The 14,398-nt window shown below is 36.0% G+C and overlaps 2 pseudogenes; both read left to right on the forward strand.

Moving 5' to 3' along the window:
* Positions 1-1,008: 1,008 nt before the first annotated feature.
* Positions 1,009-2,970, forward strand: LOC18591497 (aldehyde oxidase GLOX pseudogene; annotated as a pseudogene).
* A 5,219-nt stretch (positions 2,971-8,189) lies between these two features.
* Positions 8,190-10,112, forward strand: LOC18591498 (aldehyde oxidase GLOX pseudogene; annotated as a pseudogene).
* Positions 10,113-14,398: the final 4,286 nt, after the last annotated feature.

Genomic DNA, 14,398 nt, shown 5'->3' on the forward strand with positions numbered 1-14,398 from the left:
CTTCTTCCAATCATAGATGAAGCGCTGAAGGTTCCATCAGAAATGGGAAAAAAATGTACTGGGGAAAAGGCAGGTCATGGCATCTAGCTAGCTTTTGTAGCTCATGATTTTCTTTGATTTTCGCAATAAAATTTTGGTCCTCTTTTGTTCTCTTCGTGCAAAAGTCTAGATCTCGAGGCTGTCCCTGTGGTGGACTGGCTACACCCCTTTTCTCTTTTTATCAGCTTAGATTAATTACATGCTTATAGATAAGATAGCATAGCAATCTAACGATTGCCTAGACTAGACGTGAGCTAAGAGGGGGAAAGAACGAGCTAATTCGTAGCAGGACCACGAATCTAAGCCATTTGGAAAGGAAGCAATGCTTGTAAGTTAACGATATTTTATTTTAAATCAATCATTGCATGCTTTGATATCCATATGAGTTGTAATGCTTATTCTGATTCATGTATGTTGGCAGAGGTGATTGTAATTCTGAATTACTAAAAATGTAAAGCCATCTTAATTGGTTAATAATGCAGCTTATCTCTGGTGGCTCTTATGTTCTTTATCATTTGATTTGGTGATCAAGATTTTACTCTGACATCAGGGTGGGTTCAGATATTGGAGACTCAGAAAAGGATGAAATGTAAATCCAGGGCGACCTGTTTACCTTTCAGAATCCACCAATGATCAAACTAAAACGATGACTTCCCACTTTATGATCATTTTAACATTCTCATTAGAGTAAAGACAATAAGTAATCCAACTTCAGACTAAGATATTAACAACAATGAGCCGAATTCAAACCTTGGAACATTTATTCATCTGCCCCTAAAACTCCAAAATCGAAGCAGCCAACTACCAGGCCAGCTTCCTTCCTCCACATTGCCTAATTTTAAAACCCAAAAACCATCGTTTTCACTAACCAGAACAAGCCTACCACGCGTCACACATGCGTGTGGGATTTTCAAACCTTCATTCCTTCTCTCCTTCACGAGGCATTTATAAAGAGCACCAAGCGGACAGCCTTGATCAACAACAGCCCACAGTGCTTCTGCAGCAAGTAACACCCATAAAACAAAAGCAAAAAACCCCTCCAATCAAACATGACCCCAACATTCATTTTCTCAATCCTCCTGTTTCAACTCCTCTTTGCCTCACAGCCATATCACCTTATCCTCATCTCCGCAGCCGACGGTAGGTGGCAGCTTCTACAAAAAAGCATTGGCGTCTCAGCCATGCACATGCAACTCCTTAGAAATGACCGTGTTGTCATGTTTGACAGAACAGATTTTGGCAAATCTAATCTGCCATTGCCAAATGGGAAATGCCGCACTGACCCAAATGACACAGCGCTCAAAGTAGATTGCACGGCTCATTCAGTTGAGTACGATGTTTTGACCAACAAGTTCAGGGCTCTCATGGTCCAAACCGACGTTTGGTGCTCTTCAGGCGCTATCATGCCTGATGGCAATTTGGTCCAAACCGGTGGTTTCAATGACGGTGAACGTAGGGTCAGAGTTTTTAGCCCATGCAGCACCTGCGATTGGCAAGAAATACCAAATGGATTGGCAGCCAAAAGATGGTATGCCACCAACCATATTTTGCCAGATGGCAGACAAATTGTTGTCGGTGGTCGCAGACAATTTAACTATGAGTTTGTCCCTAAAAATGTTGCCGCCAACACGTTCAATTTGCCCTTCTTATCGGAAACCAATGACCGTGGAGTAGAGAACAATCTCTACCCTTTTGTTTTCCTTAATGTTGATGGAAACTTGTTCATTTTCGCTAATAATCGAGCTATTTTGCTTGATTATGTGAACAATAAAGTTGTGAAGACGTATCCGACAATACCAGGTGGCGATCCTAGAAGCTATCCAAGCACTGGTTCGGCTGTCTTGCTTCCATTGAAGAACTTGAAAGCTCCTGCTATTCAAGCTGAGGTTTTGGTTTGTGGGGGTGCTCCTAAAGGATCTTATCTCGAAGCCCTGAGAGGTAAATTCATTGCAGCCTTGAAGACTTGCGCGAGGATGACAATAACCGACCCCAACCCACAGTGGGTCATGGAGACTATGCCCATGGCTAGAGTTATGAGTGACATGATTTTGCTTCCAAACGGCAAGGTTTTGATCATCAACGGGGCAGGTTCCGGATCAGCAGGATGGGATTTGGGCCGGAACCCTGTTTTAAGTCCAGCCTTGTACCTGCCCGATAATAAAATTGGGTCACGGTTCCAAGCACAAACCCCGACAACAATTCCTAGGATGTACCACTCCACAGCAGTTTTGCTTCGTGACGGGCGAGTTTTAGTTGGTGGAAGTAATCCCCACACGTTTTACAACTTTACGGGAGTCCTTTTCCCTACCGAACTAAGCTTAGAGGCATTTTCTCCAGCATATTTAGACGCTAAATTCAATAATCTGCGACCGACAATCGTTGCCCCGAAGTCTTCGTCCGAGATTCAATACGGGAAAAAGTTAACTGTTCAAGTGCTGATCACGGGTAAAGTAGCTCCAAATTTGGTTTCGGTAACAATGGTAGCACCATCTTTTACTACACATTCATTCTCCATGAATCAAAGGGTTCTCGTACTAGGAAATGACAAAGTGACGGCGTTGGAGAAATCAACGTATAACATTGACGTCACGACGCCACGTTCTGCTAATCTTGCGCCGGCAGGGTTTTATCTTTTATTTGTGGTTCATCAAGACATTCCAAGCCAAGGCATTTGGGTCAAATTGCGGTAAAGGAAATACAAAAGATTCATTCAAAATATCCAAATTAAAGGTTTGCATGTTCATAAAAGATTTCTTTCCATGTGTACACTTCTTATTATTCTTCTCGACGTGACTTAGTTGTTTTTTTTATATTCAGCAATCCCTGTCGGTTGCTCTTATAGAATTAGGATACCATGTTTGTAACTTTGTCCTCTACAAAACTAAGTGTATTTACAAAGCTCGATCAATAAGGAGGATTTGTTTTAATTAATTGTTCTTATCTTCCCTTGCATTTGAACTTTAATTGTAACTTGCTAAGTAGTCATTGTGGTTAAATTTTTGCCTCAAATTGAGTTAATTATTTTGTATGGTTAAATTTCTTCCCTTCCTCCATTTTTTCATGCCGAAAACATGATTATTGCAGCTGTTTTCTGTTCTTTACTTACTATAGCATTGGCTATGGCTTCAGGATTCTCCATGAATTTGTAGGCCTTCACACAAATAGCAATAGCAACCAAGACCAAACAAAATATTAAAGCGGGATTGGTTGTTGTTATATATCCTGTCTGTTGCACTTGCTTTATGAGGAGAAGTCAGAAAAATACTGACTCCATATCAAAGATGATTTAATGCAAAGACCAGTCAATTCTTCGAGCTGCCATTGACAGAACGTCATGTACAAACGAAACCGACCTTTCTCTAAACTAAGTCCGTCTATTCTCTATGAATTTCAACCTTTTTCTGATCTCCTTCTCGTTTTGTTTGTTTTAACATGACATACAGTGATTTATATGCCATTCATATATGACAGAATATATATATATATGCCATTCATGTGTTTATGTTGGAGGGAGAAGTTTAAAAGTTGTGTTGGATTAGAAGCTGGATAATTAATGACAGAATTGGGACAACTACTTGTTCTCGAGAGGGAGAAACCCATGGTTTTTCTAGAAATTGTTTGCGTGTGGGCATGGCCTTTAGTGTCACGGGGCTGGTGGGAACTTTTCAGGAATCAAAGTTCACGGGCACAAGTAGTTAGTGAGGGTCTGCAAATTTGGCTTAATTTCCTCTTAGGAGTGCCATACAACCAGCCACCATGAAGTAGATCAAGATTAGTAGATGCCACCATAAACAGAATGACGGGCTTGGTATATTATCTATGAGATAGGGAAACAAGAATGTGGATTTCAGCATAATAATAGAAAACCATGTGAAGTTATACTTTGCAGATAGGTTCTTGAATTTAAGTAGAGGACAGGAAGAGTGGGGGAAACTTTGCAAATTGTGGAAAGGTGTATTTTTAAAACTAACCTTTATAGATAAGATATTTTTAAAAATAACACTTTTTATAATTTTAACTATTTTTAGTTAAGTTGGACAAAAGTACATTTAATGAAATTACACGTCATGATGTTACATGCCATGATTAAGTTGTTTCACGTCATATACAAAAACATGTAACACGCTATGGTTAGGTTGTTATATGGTATATACAAAAACACGTAACACAACATGTCTAGATTGTTATACACCATGGTTAGATTGTTATACACTATTTACAAAAACATGTGACATGCGATAGTTAGGTTGTTACACGTCATGTACAAAAACATGTAACACGCTATGGTTAGATTGTTATACACCATATTGAAAAAAAAATATTATTGTTACAAACTATGTTAAAAAAATATTATTGTTACATGTCATATTCAAAAATATGTTATTACACTTTAATACCTAAAATGATGTTGTTATTTACGAACCAAAATTTCAAATCTTCTCAACTTTCTTCATTTTTTTTTTTTTATAATTTGACACTGATTAAAGTATTTCTAACATGTTTTCATAAATTAAAACACAAATTTTTTTTATCTAAAACACATATTTCGACTAAAATCAAAAAAATTTTCTTTTGAAAATTTAGGTTTATAAATTTTAAAATTTTGAGTTTATTAGTGTCTAGATCTTGAATTAATCCAATTAAAAGCTATTTTAAACCTCTGAGTTCATTTCTATAATTTTAATTTTATCCAAAATACCTAAAAATTAAAATTTTCAAATAACTATCCACCCAAGTAAATCAAAACCATCGCTTAGTGTCTTGAAAGCGTAAAAGAGAGAAATCTGAAAACGTAAGAAAGAAAAATTGATAGTATAGCAGACGAATGTCAAAAAGAGAAATCAATAAAATTAGAGAGAATAGGATAGTGAGAGAGAAATAGGAAGCACAAATAAAAAGAAATTGTGATGAATAGTTTAATTTATTTGAAATAATTTTAAGAGTATTTTTATCAAATTATTATTAAATATGATTAAAAAAATTAAATTTATTTTGATAATTATTTTTAAAATACTCTTATAAAAAAAAGTTATTTTTTATAATTTTCTCTTGTTAAAAACTACAAAGCGAGAGTAGCTTTCTACCGAAATAAATAAATAAAAGTTTAACGAAGGAGCAGATGTACGGGAGATGAGGCACACGGTGATGCCATCGTTTCGTTACCTTGCATCATGTATATAGACGATGGACCATCCGGCCATGGGTCTTACTGGCTCCATCAAACAAAGACTGATAAGCCAGCCCACCTGACGCAGAACATGCAAGCACGCCTGCTTGAGAACGGGGAAATACAAAAGAAAGGCCGAAACAACAGAGCTCTAACGAAGTCCAACTTAGTGAAATTGGACTTAATGGTGGAACAAAGGAGCTTAGATGGCAACTTTCATGTTCTCTAAAGCAACATTATCTTGGGCCTCAGATCAAAACGAAAAGTTTAAGCCTGACCCAATAGGCAACTTATCTATATTGCTGGGCCATTGGAGCTATCAGGAGGGCGTGAGTCCATAGAATTTTATTTTAGCTTAAACGACGCAGCAGCGAGCCAGCGACCATTCCCGGAGCGAACGGTCCGTTGGCGTGAGGCCGCTGACGGAGGGCAGTAGGACGAAAGGCTAGGCGTGGGCTTGGATAGGATTAATGAAGTGGTCTGCATTGCAATGGTAGTGGTTTAAGACTGAAGATTAGTAAAAGGTTTATGTCTTTAACTGTACGAGGAATTGATTAATTTGCAATAAGCTTGTCAGCATATCTAATTAAGAGCTATATTATGATTCTGATAGTTATATATCTAAATATATAATTTTATAATACAAGAATTTTTCTTGTATTAGCAGCAATAATCAAATGAGCTACGTCTGCTACCACCTTGAAGTGTTTTAAAGAATTATTCCATGGGACTTTAGATTCTTGAAATGCATTATAAAACTAAGACAAGTTGAAAATCTGCATGCCAAAGCCCAATACAAATTCAAGCAAGAAAACGTCTCGGGGCAAGAGATAAAGACATTCTGGGAATCGAATATTAGGTTTTAAATGATCTGACTTCATCAATCTGAACACTGATCATGATAGTAACACAGCAGCTACCTAATCATTGAATATCCGTTTAAGTAAGCCACCATAAACAATAATCTTCAAAAGAAGCTAATCCGTTAGAAGCACCAATCTTCTAAGGAAAAGAAAATGTTGTTTGACTTAATTTTTTATATCATTTTACGTACATATCATATATATTCATATGTTAAGCATCTGGTTTATTATAAATGTTAAAACTTCGAGAAGAACAAATGTCAGCGCATTATTAAGCCCAGAAATATATCTGAGTTGAAGGATTACGAAGTTAGAGTTTCACTACTTTCCTATGATTATCTTCTTGAATTAGACCTGCAGGCATCAGCTATCCATATCAAACACGTAGCATTGTCAAGCAGATGAGAGCAAAATTTTCCCATTATCAGAAATTTGACTTATTGATGAGGATAATGTATAGAATTGGAACTTGAAATCCCAGTTCCTAGTTGGGAATATCAAACACTTAATATCTATAAATCTCAGAGAATATTTCTTGGGTTAGGTTTATCAACCAGAAAAATTCTCTTGACAAAATATTTAATGTATTGTTTTCTTTCTTGCTCCTTTGAGGAGAATAAGTTTCATACACAACATTCTGAAGTCCTGATCAAAGAAACCTGAACTTATCAAGAGACAAGCAACGTGAGGAAAATGCAGAAGTGGGAAAACAAAAGAATGTTGCAGAATCTTGGGGGAAAATAATATGGGGGTCAAACTCTATCTCATTCAATGCATACAATGTTGCAAAGTCGAAGGTACTTGTTTTGTTAAACAGCTGAGACGACGACATAAAAATAAATAAATAAATGTTTTGTCTGGATTAATACAAAACATGAAAACACATAAAAAGATTGCACAGCTCATTGAGGTTCCAATATTCCCAAACATTTTAATTATTCATGAACATTGTATATAATATAGTTTTCATTTGCGCATCTTGGGTTTGTCAGCTTTTGATCTCGATAGTGATCAAATAATCAACCGGTTCAATTATTATGAAAATTCATGCAAAGGTTCATGTCTTGATCTTCGTCAAAATATTAGAACAAGTGTTGTCTATTTTTATTAAATTTTTTATGAATTTCTTTATCACTCATAATACGTAATAAATTCGTTATTCAAATTTTCTTTCATAATTCATATCACATAATAAATCTATTATCAAGTGAAACTCTTCAATTAAATTTAAAGCATTACAATAAGTTTAAAAATTCATCACATAATAAATTCTTGTAAAAGGAAATGCTAAGTTAGATTAGCAAATTCTGAAAAAGTCTCTATACACAGTTGGTTCTTAAAAGGCAACAAAGAAAGAAAAGAAACAGCTCGAAGCCACGAACCAAAAGTTTCAAGTACCAACTTTTGGTTTGGCCTAAAAGAAAAAAAAAAATCAGAATCAGTAGTCTGTTAGTTGCATACACCTAAGAAGGAATATTTTCCATCGCAAACAAAATCTCAATTTCTTCGAAGACAAGTTTAGACTGATCCCTACAGTTAGAATTAAACTTTTTCATGTAAGAGCAGACCGATTCAACCCAAAAAAAGGAGAAAATTCAGCCGCCAAATTTTGACATCTAGGTTGGAGGTTAGCCATTAATTATTTTGCATTGTAAATTAGTCACTTAAAGTCCTATCTGTGTCTAAATAGGCTCTTGGGGTGTAGTTTCGAAGGAAGACCTACGGCCTAGTCCATCAGTGGGTTGAGAAATCAGTCAACCAGGGGCTAACATTGTGGTTCATGGCCTGACTCTTGTGAGGTTTTTTCTGTAAATTTTTATTATGTAATGGATTAATAAATTAATCCAACTTCAGACTAAGATATTACCAACAATAAGCCGAATTTAAACCTTGGGACATTCTTTCATATCCCCCAAAAAGTTCCAAAATCGAAGTAGCCAACGACCTAGCCAGCTTCCTCCCTACAATTTTAAAACCAAAAAACCATCCCTTTCACTAACCAGAACAAGGCTCCCACGCGTCACACTTGCGTGTGGGATTTTCAAACCTCATTCCTTCTCTCCTTCACGGGGCATTTATAAAGAGCACCAAGCGGACAGCCTTGAGCAGCAACGATAACATCCCTCGGTACTACTGCAGCAAATAAACCCCATAAAACAAAGGCAAAAACCCCTCCAATCAAACATGTCCCCAACATTTATTTTCTCAATCCTCCTCTTTCAACTCCTCTTTGCCGCACAGCCATGTCACCGTGTCCTCACCTCCGCAGCCGATGGCCGGTGGCAGCTTCTACAGAAAAGCATTGGCGTCTCAGCCATGCACATGCAACTCCTTAGAAACGACCGTGTTGTCATGTTTGACAGAACTGATTTTGGCAAATCTAATCTGTCATTGCCAAATGGGAAATGCCTTACTAACTCAACTAACACAGCTCTCCCAGCAGATTGCACGGCTCATTCAGTTGAGTACAATGTTTTGACCAACGAGTTCAGGGCTCTCATGGTCCAAACCGACGTTTGGTGCTCTTCAGGCGCTATCATGCCTGATGGTAATTTGGTCCAGACCGGTGGTTTCAACAACGGTGAACGTAGGGTCAGGGTTTTTAGCCCATGCAGCACCTGCGATTGGCAAGAAATACCGAATAGATTGGCGGCCAAAAGATGGTATGCCTCCAACCATATTTTGCCAGATGGTAGACAGATTATTGTCGGTGGTCGGGGACAATTTAACTACGAGTTTATCCCTAAAACTTTTGCCGCCAACACGTTCAATTTGCCTTTCTTGTCGGAAACCAATGACCGTGGAGTAGAGAACAATCTCTATCCTTTTGTTTTCCTTAATGTTGATGGAAACTTATTTATTTTCGCTAATAATCGAGCTATTCTGCTTGATTATGTGAACAATAAAGTTGTGAAGACGTATCCGACAATGCCAGGTGGCAATCCTAGAAGCTATCCGAGCACTGGTTCGGCTGTCTTGCTGCCATTGAAGAACTTGAAAGCTTCTGCTATTCAAGCTGAAGTTTTTGTTTGTGGGGGTGCTCCTAAAGGATCTTATGTCCAAGCCCTGAAAGGTAACTTCATCGGAGCGTTGAACACTTGCGCCAGGATGACAATAACCGATCCCAACCCACAGTGGGTCATGGAGACTATGCCCATGGCTAGAGTTATGAGTGACATGATTTTGCTTCCAAACGGTAAGGTTTTGATCATCAATGGGGCAGGTTCCGGATCAGCAGGATGGGAATTGGGTCGGGATCCGGTTTTAAGTCCAGTCATGTACCTGCCCGATCACGAAATTGGGTCACGGTTCGAGACACAAACCCCGACAACAATTCCTCGGATGTACCACTCAGCAGTAGTTTTACTTCGTGATGGGCGAGTTTTAGTTGGTGGAAGCAATCCCCACGCGTTTTACAACTTTACGGGGGTCCTTTTCCCTACTGAACTAAGTTTAGAGGCATTTTCTCCAGCATATATGGACGCTGAATTCAATGATTTGCGACCGACAATCGTTGCTCCGAAGTCAATGTTCGGGATTCAAATAAGGAAAAAGTTAAGTGTTCAAGTGGTGATCACGGGTAAAGTAGATCCAAATTTGGTTTCGGTAACAATGGTAGCACCATCTTTTACTACACATTCATTCTCCATGAATCAAAGGGTGCTCGATCTTGGAAATGACAATGTGACGGCTTCGGGGAATTCAACGTATAACATTGAGTACACGACGCCACGTTCCTATAATCTTGCGCCAGCAGGATTTTACCTTTTATTTGTGGTTCATCAAGACATTCCAAGTCAGGCCATCTGGGTCAAATTACGGTAAAGGAAAAGCAAAAGATTCATTCAAAATATCCAAAATAAAGGCTTGTATGTTCATAAAGGATTTGTTCCCGTCTGTACACTTGACATAGTTATTTTTTTATATCAGCAATGTCTGTCGATTGCTTTCATAGAATTAGGATACCATGTTTTTGTAAACATTGTAATGTGGTAACAATGTTCATAAAGGATTGTAATGCATGTAGATTTCGATTGCTTTCATATTTTTTTATTCATTGATTGGAAGTTGAATGTTTCTTAGAATTTACAGTTGTTTAGAAATGGTCTGCTCATAATTTTCAGGGTCGTGATGTGGGACTCTAGATTCTTGAAATGCATTATAAAACTAAGACAAGTTCGAAATCTACATTTATAAGCCTGAGCCAATCAAATACAAATTCAAGTAAGGAAAAGTCTGGTGAGCAAGAGATAAAGACATTTTGGGAATCGCATTTTGGGTTTTAAATGATCTGATTTCATCAATCTGAACACTGATCATATGCTTTGATAGTAACACAGCAGCTACCTAATCATTGAATTTCCTTTCCTAGTAAACCGTCATAAACAATAATCTTCAAAAGAAGCTAATCCCTTAGAAGCACCAATCTTCAAAGGAAAAGAAACGTTGTTTCATGACTTAATTTTTATATCTTTTTACATAAATATTCATATGTTAAGCACTTGGTTTATTGTAATAGCTAAAACTGTGAGAAGAACAAATGTCAACGCTTATATAAGCCCAGAAATAAATCTGTCTTAGTTGAAGGATTACCAAATTAGTGTTTCACTACTTTCCAGTGATAATCTTCTAGAATTAGACCAGCAGGCATCAGCTATCTATACCAAATACGTAGCATTTTCAAACACAAAAGGGCAAAATGTTCCCATTATCATAATTTTGACTTGTTGATGAGGATAATGTATAGAATTGGAAGCTGAAATCCCAGTTCCTAGTTGGGAACATCAAACACTTAATATCTATAAATCTCTGAGAGTATTTATTGGGTTAGGTTTATCAACCAGAAAAATTCTCTTCACAAATATTTTATGTGTTATTTTCTTTCTTGCTTCTTTGAAGAGAATAAGTTTCGTACACAACATTCTGAAGTCCTGATCAAAGTAACCTGAACTTATCAAGGGACAAGTAACGTGAGGAAAATGCAATGGGAAAACAAAAGAACGTTGCAGAATCTTGGGTGGCAAAGTATATCACATTCAATGCATAGAATGTAGCAAAGTCGAAGGTCTTGGTTTGTTTGTCCCCTTTAAACTAATGTTATACATAATTAAGAATAGCAAAACAGCTGAGAGACGACAAATAAATAAACAGTTTTGTCAGGATTATTATAAAACATGAGAACACAAGAAAAGATTGCACAGCTCATAGAGGTTCCAATATTCCCAAACGTTTTAATTATTCATGAACACCGTATATAATATATATAGTTTTCATTTGCACATCTTGGGTTTGTCAGCTTTGGATTTTGATTGCAATCGATATTTTGCCGTATCGAATTCCTCGGTTGACAAGGAACAAAGCACTTTCAGATTTGGAACTGTTTTTTTAGTTTTTTTTTAATGAATACTATTCGAGATATATATAATATGAAATCAATAATAAACAAATCACGTATAAATAAAATTAAAGTATTCTGAAAACTTAAATATAAATATGATATCAAAATATATCTTATCTCTCTTCGTTGATTTTTACATAATTCATATCACATAATAAGTTTATTATCTTTTAACATATGTAAAAATTCACAATTTATTATTAATAAATTTTAGATTATATACTTGTCTTACAAATCCAACTTATAATAAATTCTTCTAAAAGGAAATACTACTCTTAATTGGCAAATCCTGGAAAAGTCTCTTTACAGTTGGTTGTTACAGGGCAACGAATAATGAAAAGAAACAGCTCGAAGCCACGAACCAAAGTTCCAAGAACCAACTTTTGGTTTGGCCTAAAAAGTCAGAATCCTTCTTTTAGTTACATACACCTAAGAAGGAATAAGTCCCATTCCAAACGAAATCTCAATTTCTTCAAAGACAAGTTTAGGGTCATCCCTACAGAGAGATTTAATTTTTTTGATTACATACAGCTATTATATTTGGGTAAGAGCAGACTATTTTAACCAAAAAAAAAAAAAAAAACTCTGCCGCCAGAAGTTGAAATTAAGGTTGGAGAGTAGCCATTAATTCTTTTGCATGGTCAATTGGCTTATGTAAATTAGTCACTTACAGTCCCCAGCTGTCTAGATTTTTCTCTTTGGGGTGTCATTTCGAAGGAAGAACTATGGCCTGGTCCTTCAGTGTTGAGATATCAGTCAACCAGGGGCTAACATTGTTGGCACTCCTTTTTCTTGTATGGGGGGATTGAGTCTTGTAAACTTTTTATTATATTCAACCACAATGGATTAATTAATTAATGTCTGATGTAGACTCGACTCGAGCAATTTCTTTGATGCCCCAAATTTTATGTTCGGACCACAAATCATAATTGGTTCTCAGATGCCTACCACGTCTCCACCGCCCTGGAACACCACTTCCACTTGTAATTTTGTTTCGCTCGATTTGAAGAGTCAAACCCTGTTTCTGAGATGAAGAAAAAGGAATGTGAATCCTTTATTTTTATAAGCGAAGACAATATTGTATTAATCATTAAAGATAACATCAGATTGTCGAGCCTCTCAGCTAGCTTATAGTCAAACATCCGATGCTGAAGCACCAAACCCATATCAGATTAATCATTGTTAATCTTGGGGATAAATGGAAACTTTTTACATTAGAGAAATTAGAGTCATGCTGCTTCTTTGCTATCATAGATGAAGGGCTGAAGGTTCCATTAAAAAGGCAAAAATGTACTGGCAAAAAGGCGACAGGTCATGGCATCTTGCTAGCTTTTACAGCACATGATCTCCTTTGATTTCGCAAGTTGGAAAAAAGCTAGTTCTCTCTTCATGCAAAAGACTAGATCTAGAGACTATCCCAGCGGTGGACTGGCCACACCCATTTTTTCTTTTTACCAGCTTAACTTAACATGCTTATAGATAAGATAGAATAGCAATCTACGATGGCCTAGACTAGACATGAGCTAAACGGAGGAAAAAAACAAACTAATTCGTATCAGGACAACGAATCTAAGCCATTTGGAAAGGGAGCAATGCTTGTAAATTAATAATATTTCATTTCAAATCAATCATTGTTCTGATATCCATGCGAGTTGCAACGCTTATTCTGATTCATGTATGTTGGCAGAATTACCAAAAAAGCAAAGCCATCTTAACCGGTTATTAATGCAACTGATCTCCTGACTCTTTGGTGATTAAAAATTTTACTCTAACACCGGAGTTCCCGACACTCTTTTTAAGTATTGGTGGGTTCAGACATTGGAGACTCAGCGAAGGATGAAATGTAAATCCAGGGCGACCACCAATGACCAAACTGTAACGATGAATTCCCGCTTTGTAATCATTCAAACATTCTCATTAGAATAAAGACAATACGTAATCCACCTTAAGACTAATGAATTACCAACAATAAGCCGAATTCAAACCTTGGAACACTCTTCCATATCCCCCCCAAAAAAATTCCAAAATCGAAGTAGCCAACTACCTAGCCAGCTTCCTCCCTACAAATTGCCTAATTTTAAAACCAAAAAACCATCATTTTCTCTAACCAGAACAAGGCTCCCACGCGTCACACATGCGTGCATGTGGGATTTTCAAACCTCATTCTCTGGGACAGAGCTAGATAATTTGCCATGAGAGGGTCAAAGACAAAGGGAAATCAGGATTAAAAAATTTTTAAATTAATATTTTAAACTTAACCAAAAATAAAAAATTTATAATAAATAATAATTTTATATAATAGTAAATGAAAAGGAATAAGAAAAGAAATACTTACAACAATTTTCTAGAAAAATTGTGCTCGACAATATTTTCTAAGATTCAAATTAATCAATTATTGACTTTATAATAAAAAAATTAATAATGTCTTTCTCAATATAGAAAGCTAAATTATCTATAAAAAATTCAACATCTAGTTTGTTCCGAAATTTGATTTTCACAATTTTTATTATTGAAATAACTAACTCTGTAGTTGCTATAGAAACCGAATGAGTTAAAACATGACAAATTAATCTATCAATCAATAATAATTTCTTGATTTTCTTATAATTTCTTGCACAATTCATATTCTCGTATTAATGATATGAATTAATGTTTTAAATATATAATATATAAAATATTTTAAAAATTTTAGGAAGTAAATATTTTCCTTATCTATTCTCATAATGATGGTATTAATTAATGTTTTAAATGTATAATACATAAAATTTTTAAAATTTTTTTGAAGCTAAATATTTTCCTTATCTATTATGATAAGAATTAATATTACTTTCCAAAAAAATTGGTATGAATTTTTTAAATATATAATATATAAAATATTTTAAAAATTTTGGAATTAGATACTTTCCTTATCTATTCTCATAATGATGGTAT

The sequence above is a fragment of the Theobroma cacao genome, chromosome 8, assembly GCF_053813885.1.
Source record: "Theobroma cacao isolate CCN51 chromosome 8, ASM5381388v1, whole genome shotgun sequence".
Classification (NCBI taxonomy): Eukaryota; Viridiplantae; Streptophyta; class Magnoliopsida; order Malvales; family Malvaceae; genus Theobroma; species Theobroma cacao.